General features: G+C 40.8%; 1 protein-coding gene across 1 annotated transcript in view; it reads left to right on the forward strand.

Annotated features, from left to right (window-relative positions):
- The window catches only part of GLI3 (GLI family zinc finger 3), a 243,783-nt gene that overhangs the window by 181,381 nt on the left and 50,004 nt on the right, over positions 1 to 12,398 (forward strand). The window lies entirely within an intron of this gene.

Here is a 12,398-nt window from a genome sequence, read left to right on the forward strand (position 1 = left end):
GAATAATTTTCCCTTTGCATTTAAGCTCCTTGTGTAAAGTACTAGAAGAGGGAAACTGACTAGAATTATATATGTGTGTGTATATATATATATAGAGAGAGAAACAACTGCTATAGGAAATTGATTAAACTCATAGGATCACATATTAGTTTTCCTTCGGCCGGCACATGGGGAAAGACCTGGATGCTGAAGATCAGTTTCCCTCTACACACATAAAGAGGGGCACAAATCAACTGGAAAGGGGAGACCAAGAGAGAGATGATGCAAATGAGAGTAAAGTGGACTGAAAGTGACGCCATCTCAGAAGATAATCTGTCCTCAGTGAAGTTCCCAAATCCCTCACAGTTACAGGTGGGTGAACATCATGAAGCATGAGATATTATATCCCTTTTAAAATTATTTTAGCATTAAATATTATAACACTGGATATTCATGTTATCCACATAAACATCCAATCTCTCTTTGAATCCTATTAAGTTCTTGGCCTCAACATCATCCTGCAGTGGTGAGATCCACAGGCTATTTATGTAGTGAGTGAAAAAAGTGTTTCCTCCTGTCAGTTTTCAGCCTTAAAATTTTACTGAATATCTCTTTGCTCCTGTGTTATGAGACACCGAGAACAGAGGTTCCCAGTCTACCTTCTCTATGTAATTATTTTATATACTTTTATCTCACTTCCCCTTATTTGTCTCTTTTCTAAAGTAAAGATTATTTTCAATCTCTTTTATGAGAGTTTTCCCAGGCCCTTGATCGCTCTTGGTGGATTTCTCTGAAACCCCTGTGGTTCTACAATATCCGTTTGGAAATGGGGTGACCAGTACTTCACACACAATTCCAGAGAAGGCCCTACTATTGATGGCATTATAATATTATCTATATTCTACGTCTCATTCTTTGTGCATCATCACACCTGACAAAAATACGGTGCTGACTGGAGCTGGTAAAAGGCAGGACAGAATTCTAGAATATGTTTGGAAATGAGCAGACGGAACACAGTATGTTTGGGGATACTTTACAGGAACCACTTAACGCAGGAGGTTGCACAGACCTTACTGTTTGCATAGGTAGAAAGACACACTCACACACCACGGAAGAGACTTTGTTTACTCGACAAGCTTTAAAGGTGTTTTGCCATATTATTATTCATCTTTATTTTTAGATCTTTACAAGTCAGACATAAAAACTCACTTTGGGCTGAATTTTTTCACACAGTGTAAGGCCTCTGGCTAGTAGTGTGTAATTGTAAATAAAAGGTTTAGTTTAAATCAGTATAGTCATTTTCAAGATCTAGAAGCTTAGAAAAGAAACAGATGTCTCATAGGTCCATGTGTATTTTTGTGCTATTTTAAATAAGACCATAACAGCCACTTGTAGTATTCATTTATGGATTTAAACTCCCTCAATATGCAGAGAAATACTTTGTGGACAGTGGGTCCATTTCGACATTCACTTTCACCCAAGCAACTCCATTAAGCCAACTTCAGACCGGAGACAATTCCAGTGAAAAACACCCTGTTGGGAGTACGTGTACATTACACACTTAAACATGAGGGGCCTTCTTCTCCACTGCTTTGTACCATGTAACCTGAGCAAAGTGGGTGTAAAGCACTACCTGATCAGTCTGGCTGCATTTTATACCCCCTTAGCACAATTATAAATGGCAGTGGAGAATTACAATAGGAACAGAAATCAAATCTTAATGTAATGTTGGAAGTTGAGTCTAATCCTAAGGAGTCTAATCCTAAAGTGGATTTCTATCTGTAGTCTCTTCTTATGAAATCTATATTTTACAGAATAATAAGATTCAGTTAGATTCTTTTGGGGATTATCCATGTTTTGAGTGGAAGGTGGTAGATGTTTTACACACACACAAACAACATGGTCTCTGCCTCTAAATCAAGCAGCATACTAAGGGTGGGAAAGAAGGATATAAAGTGAGTGTGTTTGTGCACGCATGTGTGTTCATACATACATATCAGATCCCTTTGTAGTTATAGTCTCTGCAGAGCAAATCACTTCAGATTGGCTAATTTGGCAAATGTTATTGGCAGAGTTATAGCCTTGAAACTAGGTAGTAGCGCATAATATAATGTTTTTCCAAGAAAAATATATAATAGTGTAGCTAAGGAATCTAATACAAAGCTTGTTTCATATTCAGAACACAAAATATGAGTGTTAAGGATAAATAACTATTAAAACATGTATTTAGTATCAAATAAGATTTCCTGTATATTTAATACACGTATGCCACCTGTTTTAGGACTAAAAACCTGCTTAGCCATGACTTTAGTTTAAAAGGTGTTTGCTATAAATGTCACTGAACTACAGGTAGAGAACTAAGACAAAATACTGGAAAAATTTTCTGGTGTCTTACAAAGCCTAGTTGCACTTTCTCTAGAATTCCTGGAACAAGAATACCGCATTAAGAGAAACAAATTATGAAGCGTCAGAGTATCCTCTTATGTAAATCAGTGTAGTTCCCTTGACCTCAGTGGAGCTATGTCAATGAGGATGTAGCTATACCACGATAGTCTCCATAGTGTAGACATACCTTTACATTCATCCTGAATGAAGAGCAACTATTATGCATACCAGATTCAACAACGTTTTACCCAACACCCAGCAGAACAATTTAATGGCTGATCATTTAATTTGGGCTAGAGACTTTGAAGAACGCATTGAAATCCTTAGGAGGTTTTGCTGAGAGAAAGAAACATCTGCGCTGAACTTTAAAAAGAAAATGAAAAAAAAACCTTATAAAAGTTGTCTGTATTAGACAACTGTTGAAGTTGAACGAAGATGGTTTAATTGTTGATTCAGATAAATAAAAGTCATAGTTGGATTGCCCAATCTAGAGAGATCTATGCGGATGAAAAACTATTCGGTAAGGTTAATTCCAAATCAGCCTGTGGTCAATAAACCCTAAAAGGAATTCCAGGGCATTCCCTGGCTTTAGGAAAAGAAGCATAAACAGGCATTTGAGAAGTTAAAAACATTGCTCACCAGTTTTAAATTATTATGATTTAGCTAAGCCATTTGTACAGCCTGTAGATGCATCTTCGGAATGACTAGGTCACTGATTCAGGAAAGCACTGAAGCACATGCTTAAGTCCATCCCTGTTCACAACAGCACTAAAGCATGTGCTTCAGAGCTGTCAGAGGGATGCTTTTCTGAACCATTGCCTCAGTTCATTCCTAAAACAGGAAGAGTATTCAGTTGCAATTGTATCAAGATCCCTTAACAATGTGTAAAAAGATGACACCCAGATTCAAAATGAAGGGGGAAATCTGGGCTCCACTGAAGTTAATGGCAAAGTTTCTGTTGACTCTAATGGAGCCAGGGTTTCACCCAAGATGCTGGCAGCTGTACTTTGTTGGGTCACTGAATCCTGCCTACCTCAGTTTCGTTGCCCTCGGGTCTTTATGCAACAGTAGAGGATAGTGTGACAAAATATGTAACTTTATCGGCTCCACACCCATCCAGTGTATAATATTGCCAATCATAATGCAATGCAATTTATTATTTTTTAAATCACTAAACTGCTGGATGGAAGATGTGCAGTACAAATTTAGGTATTCTACAGGAGTAGAACTTAGAGAAGCAGCCACCTTCCCCACAACTGACAAGCTCAGCAGAACATATATATGCACAGACTTACAGCTGTACTGCAAGCTTTTATGTAAATAAGTCCTGCTGAGATGGCTGACCTTGGAGGAGTCAACCAGCTGTCTGTTTTATGAAGGTTTTGGGTGTCCCCCATGATCTTTGTCAAATTGCGGTCCGACTATAAGTATATGTATCTGTCTATCTATATGTACATAAACAACATATATAAAAAAGCAAAGAATTTTCCTGACTTTGAGTCACAGCTGTTTTGTGGTGAAATCCACAGCTGTGTCTAGAAACTGGATAACCTTGTTAATAGGACAGCCACAAAGTAGCCACAAAGTTTGGTTTTGATTATAATGTCTGTTTTTCTTCTTCTTGAAGTCAGTTCCTTAAAACTTGATGTGCTCATGTAATTGTAATGTAGTTCATTGCCCTGTTTTACCTCCAGTGCAGGGTGTTTGAAACTTTGGGGAGGGGGGGGAAGAAAGAAAGAAAGAAGCACATAATATTGAAAAATAAATGTCACTGAGATTTTTTTGTCATTAGATTTGAAATATCATTGCAAGTTAAAGTAGAGTTACTACAGAGTTTTCTCACTCTTCCACCACCACCACCAACAAAGGACAATAGACAAAAGATAAACTACATAGTTTCCCCTTCATTTTACAGTACAGACATTCACCCTTTTCTTTTCTTTTCTTTTCTTTTCTTTTCTTTTCTTTTCTTTTCTTTTCTTTTCTTTTCACTCTCTCACAGAATTTTAGAAAAATGATATTAAATACGAATTCTACAACCAAAATAGGAATAACACTGCATCAAATGTTACATATATTCTCTTCTTTACATGCACTGGGAAGAAAGAGATGTGTGCTTTATTCATATTTATGTGACTGCTATTTGTTATTGCCAAGATTTTTTCATTAACTAGTGATTTTTTGGTGGCCAGTGTTGATACCCAACTTGAGACACCTTAAAGGACCTTGATTTTGCAAAAGTGCTGAGCACCTGACCTCTGAAAATCTGGTCGATTCAAGGTGTCTCAAGTTGTACACCTAAAAATCAAGACATCCAAAATCACTTGTCACTTTTGAGTAGTTTTGGATTTCTAGCTCTCAGCAATAACTACTTTTAGGAGACTTTTTTACACCAGTACTTTTAGGTCTGCCACAATTGATAAATTTTAGAATTAAAAGTGATTAAATCTGTGAAAAGATTAAAATGCTCTGCAGATTTAAGTCATATTTTTTAACTTTTCCCTTGATGCATGCAAGTGTTGGCTGACCCAACCGCTCTGTAGGGTCTATAGCAACAGGAGCCTTCTTTGTTTACATGTGAGATTTTTATTTTATATTTTATTGTCTGTATAATCTGTGTTTAGCTACTTATTCAACTTTGGAGAACAGGTACCGTAGCTCTTTGGCTGTAGGTGTTTAACACTCTCAGAGCTGGAAAAACTGGCTCAGATTTAGCGATCCTTTTCATTTTCCAACCATCCTGTCCCTTTTTTCCTGTTTTAAACAGTCATAAAATAGCAACAACACATTTCTTATACACCAGGCAGCAGTGAGTCATTTTACATGGAATTATACCCAGTACCATTAGTAATGTTAGCATGGAGTAATCCAACATGCCCCATGCACAGGAATTTTAAAAACCATTTTAGAGCACGCTTATAAAAAATGTGTCCATCTTTTTCAATAGATTTTTCCTCAGTTAGCTTGTTGCACAGCATTCTGCTAAAAGACACCAATTGCCTGTGTGTGTATGTGTGTGTACAGTGTAATCCCATCACACATGGTCTATAACAGTGGTGGGCAACCTGCAGCCCATCCAGGTAATCCGCTGGTGGGCCGCGAGACAGTGTTTACATTGACCGTCCGTGGGCACAGCCTCCCAAAGCTCCCAGTGGCCGCCGCACGTCATAGTGGCCTGTGCTGCTTCCTGCCGGGAACGGCGAACCGCGGCCACTGGGAGCTGTAGGCAGCTGTGCCTACAAACTGTCAATGTAAACACTGTCTCGGGGCCCGCAAGCGAATTACCATGATGGGCCACAGGTTGCCCAGCACTGGTCTATAGGGAACCCAAAACACAGCGTGTATACTGTATGCAGGTAATCTGTTATATCAGCATTTGAACACACCAGTTTTGGCTGAATATTCAGGATCCACTAAAATACCTTCAGTTTCCAAGTACTCTAACCAGCTGTTAAAGGCATTCCCCATTTGATAGGGGGAATGGGTCAGTTAACATTTACTAAAACTTCATTGAGGCCTGTTGCATGAGCGGTATCCATACTTCTTCATCCCTATCAGATCAGATTCTATTCTTGCCTTGGTTTCTATTCTCAAGGTGACATTGGGTGCCTCGTCTCTTCCTGAATCATGATGCAATGAAGTACACAGTATCAACATAGATATAAAAGGTTAAGTCACAGCCTGAGTCATTGGGGACGAGAGGGACTCTGCCCCAGAGACAGCTCACAGAGCCATTCTATCTGAGACAGGCAGATTGTCTTAGAGGGCACTGGGAAAGTACATGCAACAGTGGCCTTGATTATATCTCTGAATGACTGTGAGCTCCTCTACATGCTGCCGTCAGTCTGCTGGCTGAAAGACTAAGCGATGGCCCCATCACTGCCAGTCTACAGTAGGGTGTACAGTGATATAGCTGGTATTAGGTCCTTAGGTAAGGGAGAACCTGGACCTGGGATTGTGGTTGTCCACTGAGCAGAGTGAGAGTTCTTTGCACTCTCTCCTCTCTTGCACAACCCCATAGGACCAGCCACAATCTTGCCCCGGAGTATATTCTTGAGATTTTTTTTTAGAAAAGTTCCCTGTTGCTCCTGACCTAGCTACACTAGGGTTATGCAGCTAGATGTGGTCAATATTTGTACAGTGCTTTGTACGTGCCATGTAAGTGCAAAGTACTGTTGTTATTACCTCAAGCAGGACTTTTAGTCAGTGCAGTGGTGCCCAAACTTTTCCTGTCCCGTCTCCTTCCCCCCCTCAACCAGTAATGGAATCTGTCCACACCAACCCTCCTCCATTACAGCACGGTTGGCTCAGCAGGGGAGCTTGGGCTGGGGGCTGAACTGGAGACGAGGGAGGAGGTGGGCCTAGAGGCAGAGCTTTCCTGGGGGTGGAGAGGGAATGAGGGCAGAGCTGGGCTGGAGCTGTGCTGGGGGCAGACCGTGGCTGGGTGGCACTCCTCCCATCCTCCGCTGAGGCTGGCCAGTGCCCTGCCGCATGGCCCCCTGAACATTCCTCTGCACCCCCTAGGGGGGCACACCCCAGTGGTTTGGGGACCACTACATTAGTGCCTTGTGGATTATTACCAACGGGAATACTTTAAAAACACACACAGTATATTACATGGTGTGGAATTACAACAGAGAGAGGACAAACCTTAGGAAAAATCACAGCAATCTTTAGGAGCTCAGACTAAGAGAAGACATGGCAGACACTAAGCAAGCAGGAAGAATAGGGGAGTGAAAGGGGAGGTGGAGGACAACTCTAGTAATTAAGTGATTTTCTTTTTAGTCAGGTGAGTGAAGGGCTTCTGCATCAACACATGCTACACACGGTCTTCAGTGAGAGAGTTCTTGAGAACAAAAGCACCATAATGAAAAAGTATGAGTTTGGTGTGAGGTCTTTCAACCATGCAAACATTTTGTCTTGGCCCCTGGTAGGGCCAGATGAGATGAACCAGATGATTTGTGGGAGTGTTGTTTTGAAAGGACAACAGGAAAAATCTCAGCAGCCTTGCCTTGCCTTGATCCCCCTGCAACAAGAGAAAGCAATGAGAGGCTGGATTACTGGATTTGTTAAACTTGCCACATGCTAATTAAGATTCAGGAAATCCATTCCAGATTCTCATTCAGTGTCAGCAGTTTTGTGTATCCCAATTCTTTTGGACTTCACCATTAACTGCATTGTTCAGCAGTCTGAGTGATTTCTCAAGGGCAGCAAAAGAGCTGCTACACTTTGTTCCCCAAGATCCCTCTCATCCTTTCTGCTTCCGTCCCACCCTTTTCTAAATCATAAAGAGCAGCCAAACCCTCCTGATGACAGCATCTTATGTAAAGGCGACCTTGAGTCCAGCCAGGTCATCTTGTCTAATAAGTGGTCTTCAGAAACAATTGGAGAGAATTGTTCTGAGGCACGAGTCTCAGCTAGTTAGGATGTCAACTTCATGGCTCTACAGAGGTTGCCATTTTTGAGTTGTTCCACTGAGATCTACTAGCTAATTGATACCCCTTCTTCCTATGCTGCCTCACTAACTACTTGGCCAAATTTGAGTGGTACTGTGACCCCATGCACTTGGGGGTGGGAGGAATGACCCCATGCAACACCACTTCCACAGATTTGGCCAGCCTGCCCACCCTCAGAGGGGCTGGGGCAAACCCAAGTGCCACGGCAACCCTGGAGGTGGTGATGCCCTGAGCGGGAAGCTGAGCCCAGCCAGCCCCGTGGGATAGAAGCCAGGAGAGAGTGAGTGGTGTCATGTTCTCTCATAAGCACCACCCCTTGATGTATCCCCACCCCACAGCCTGACAACACCACATCTCCCATACTTCCTGTGTGCCCCCTCCAGCTCCTCTCCGATTTACCCTTCCCCACAGCTGTGCAATTCCAGTTTTCTCACGCCAGCCGCACATCCCCAACCCCTTCTGTCCCCAACCACTTCCCCCAGCCCCCCACTTTACCCTCTGCCCCTCATGGGCTGTCTGTCTGGGCTGTTTGTTTTTGGGGCCTTCAGATTTCTGCCCCTTCCCCCAGAGTCCGCTGTCCTTATATCATTCCTCCAGTCTCACACTGAACCCCTACACCCTTCTGCCCTCTGGTTCCTTCCCAGAACTCCCAACTCCTTCCTCACCAAACCCCCAGCCTCCCCAATCCCCACACTTCACCTCCAGGCCTGCGGATTGCACCCCCTCCACCTCTTTCCCATGAGCTGTGGGTATGTGTGTGTGTGTGTTTTTGGGGGGGTCTTGGCTCAACACCCCTCCTCCCAGTTGCTGGTGGGGGGTCCCCAGTTGTTCATATATGGCTGGAGAGTCTGGAATCTTAGCTCTGATACCTCCACTCTCCTGCTGGACTCTTATGGGGGATCAAATATGTGAGTAGAAAACTTTAGTGTTTTATAGTCTTGTAGCTTATGTGAAACAGTTTAACATTTTGAGAATGAAATGTTATGAAGTTCTGAACAGTTGAATCGCCATGTTTGAGGTGTATAATTCAAATTTCAGGGAGAAATTCCACAATAAAAACCTGCACTGGGGCCCATCTTTGTGTTCTCCTGCCACTGGGTGGAATATGTGTTGTCAGGCAGCACATGAAAATCATGATATCTTATTCTCAGTTCTTGCAGTAAGGTACTGAATAAAAGGGAGAAAATACAGAGACAAGGATTCTTCCTCTTTCCAGCCTCACTCCCCTGCTGAGTTTTTTTTAGAGCTTCTTATGCTATTGCTACCTTCCAATATACACCACTTCCTATGAAGATGGGAAAAGAGTCTGTTTTGTCTGCCATGCTGCTAGTTGTCTGTCCAACTTGTAATCTAGCGCACAACTTTGAAATGCCAAGTATATTGCTGTGAAAGAGTTAAGTTAATAAGTCATGCCCTCTATTTGAAGAAAGTGGGGTGAATACAGAGGGCCTTATGGGACAACATGGTGGCCATTGTAAGTCATTTGCATTATTCATGCTGGATATTTTACAGTTGCATGGATGTAGGAATAAAGCCTTCTCTTTGATAACGTGTGTGTTACTCAAAGCAGTGCGAAGAAAGAGAACATCTCTGTAGGCTAGGGTTTATCATTTTCATTCATCTTACTGGTGGGTGGCAGCTAGGGCCATCTTTGAATTGTACTTGGGAGAAAAAAGCATATAACACATCTCCTGTTTCCTTTTTAAAGTGCCCATTTCCATCATGAGATCTACTGATGAAAAGCGCCACGTAAGAGCTAGGTGGTATTATTTTAAATATTATTATATTGGGGAGCACCAATATAAAATATAGCAGCACTGTCTGACTGCATGCAACAAACCGTTGGGAGTCCATTAGTTTAAAAAAAGAAAAGCAGTACTTGTGGCACCTTAGAGACTAACCAATTTATTTGAGCATAAGCTTTCGTGAGCTACACCGATGAAGTGAGCTGTAGCTCACGAAAGCTTATGCTCAAATAAATTGGTTAGTCTCTAAGGTGCCACAAGTACTCCTTTTCTTTTTGCGAATACAGACTAACACGGCTGTTACTCTGAAACCTGTCATTAGTTTAAAAGGCATCTTAAAGTTGGAAGTAAGATACAATGTTTGTGTTGTTTTCATGTATGTGAAATGGGGAGTGGAACGTGGTAATCGTTGGCTAAGAGAAGGTCCTTCTTAAGTGTGTGTGCCTCTCTTTGGCGGGATTAAGTCGAGAATATTACAAATGTTATTCGCTGAGCTCCAATAAGTATAAGTGAACAAGTTGCTCAGGAGCACTGAGTGCAAGAAGAGCTCACTAGTGGTGGTCTTGCAGTTTCTTTACTATCCCACAAAGATCCAGATCCAAAGGTCCGACCTTGACATTTCACTGTCAGCATCTCAAGGCACTGATATCACAACAGCCATACTGCCTCATCAAAGGAATCTCTGTTTGGATTGCAGGCTGTCCAAAAGAACTGATTGTAAGAGATCTTTTATGCACCATTCCTTTTAGGGCTAAATTTCACTCTAGGTCGGAGATGACCGTGTGTCAAAGGCAGTAACATATAAGTTTTTAAGAACAGATTTTAGCCATTAATATCTTGTGGATTAAAACTAATATCACTTTTTTTTAGTATGTAGGACCTAACGTATAGTGGCCAAAGTTTTCAAACCCGAGTGCCTAAAGTTAGGTTCCTAAATTTATATTTGAACACCTAAGTGGCTGGATTTTCAAATGTGCTGACCATCTGCAGCTCCCATTGAAGTTAATTTTTATTTGAACTGGTGCAGGTGAGAAGAGGATCAAGCCATTTGTGTCCCTACATGTTAAGTAAATATTATAATTTATTCCCAGAACACACCAGGAATAAAATACCAAGCACTTAATTCACATTATTTGAGTATTGTATTTGTTGACCCAGAAGAACTGGGTAGCATCCTTGGGACTGTACCACCTAGATTTTGGACTACGTGTGACTTTGGACCTCCACCTGATTAATCTGTAGTATCTATAGAAACATAAATGCTTAGTAGAGCTACACGACTGCTGTTTCAGACTGGTGTGTGACGTTGTAATTGTATGTTATTTTTAATGAACAGAACAGTGTAGTTACACTTAGTAATGTGTTCACTAAAAGGGAAAAGGGGTGTTAAATCATTGTGTTCTTTGATGAATGGCTTGTACACTGAAGAATAAATTGAACAAACTGGCATAGAGCTCAGTGAACATGAAATCAGCTATTAGAAGAAAGCTTGTGAACAAATTCTGAGCCTGATATGCATCTTTTGATTAATGTCCTATCAATCATCCATAGTGGCTACCTTAGCTAAGTCGTGCTGTAATCATTCATGGTTGCTTACAGGAACACTGGCAGGGACTGTAGGGCTGCAATAACTGAATATTATTACTGATTTCTCCCTAACTCTTGCTGTGAACAATTACTGTTTTCACTACATTTCTGCCTCCCTTTATTAAAAGAATACAATGCAAAATGAAAAGAGAGTTCCTCAAAGACTGGTAAAATTCTCCCAGGGTATTCTTAATGATATTCTGTCCTAAATGGGCAGACTATTGTAATGCGGAGTTCTCACCAGGAATAATAGTAATGTAATCACTTGAAGCGGTCTCTTTATGGATTGTAGTCAAACAGACAAAATGTATAGTCAGATTAATGAACATAGGCTATCTGTAGAATTATTACTTAAAATGGTTGAAATGATTTGAATTATTTTTTATCTCAATGTTTTCGGTTAATGTGCTTAACAGTAACAGCAATTAAGACTCCAGACTTTAAATTTGCATTAAAACCACCTTTGACGTTACAAGAAACCTCGATTCTTGCAAGTTATTATTTTTTTGTACACGCACGTGTCCAAATGTTTTTAATTTGCCAGGATCTTTTAATTGATTCTTTTTAAAAGAGAGAGAGAAAAATAAAAAATAAATTTTTTGTGAATACACTTTTTCTTTTTTTTTTTTGGCCAATGTGATTGTAAGCTATTGGCAAATGATTGCAAGACTATCCCATGGCCTTGTCAGAGGATTTAGCTTCAAACAATTCATTTCTAAAGCATGGCACAAAAACAATGATTTGGCACTACTTACTAGTAGAGAGGTCTTTAGACTGCTGTGTAATTTCCTCAGAACTCACACTAGTCTGGGAAATACAGCGGGGTAATGAAGTGATGACAGGTATTAGCATGCATAATGGGCTTTAATAGACATTTAGTGTTGTTTAACTAGAAGAGGGAGAAGTGCTTTCCCATTGGAATATTTCTACATTGAAAAACATTGATCACCAATTTCAGAGGGGAAAGGTTAATCCATCAATTTCTGTAACCAAACGGCACTGATGGAAATTCTTTAGGTGACATTCTGGATGAACTGAGCTTTCCATCTTTACAAACAAATGAGTGATATGACAAGCATGTTGTTCAAACCACATTTAACCAATTGATTTTCTCTCCTCTTGTAATAAGATCTGGAGACATATGAACGCGCATAGCATGAAAGGAATTGCTTCATACACGAGAACATACAGAGCTACTTATCAATAAAAGTACTAGCAAACATGTAATCGCCCATTCTTTTTCTTT

Source organism: Lepidochelys kempii, chromosome 2 (assembly GCF_965140285.1).
Source record: "Lepidochelys kempii isolate rLepKem1 chromosome 2, rLepKem1.hap1, whole genome shotgun sequence".
In the NCBI taxonomy this organism is placed as follows: Eukaryota; Metazoa; Chordata; order Testudines; family Cheloniidae; genus Lepidochelys; species Lepidochelys kempii.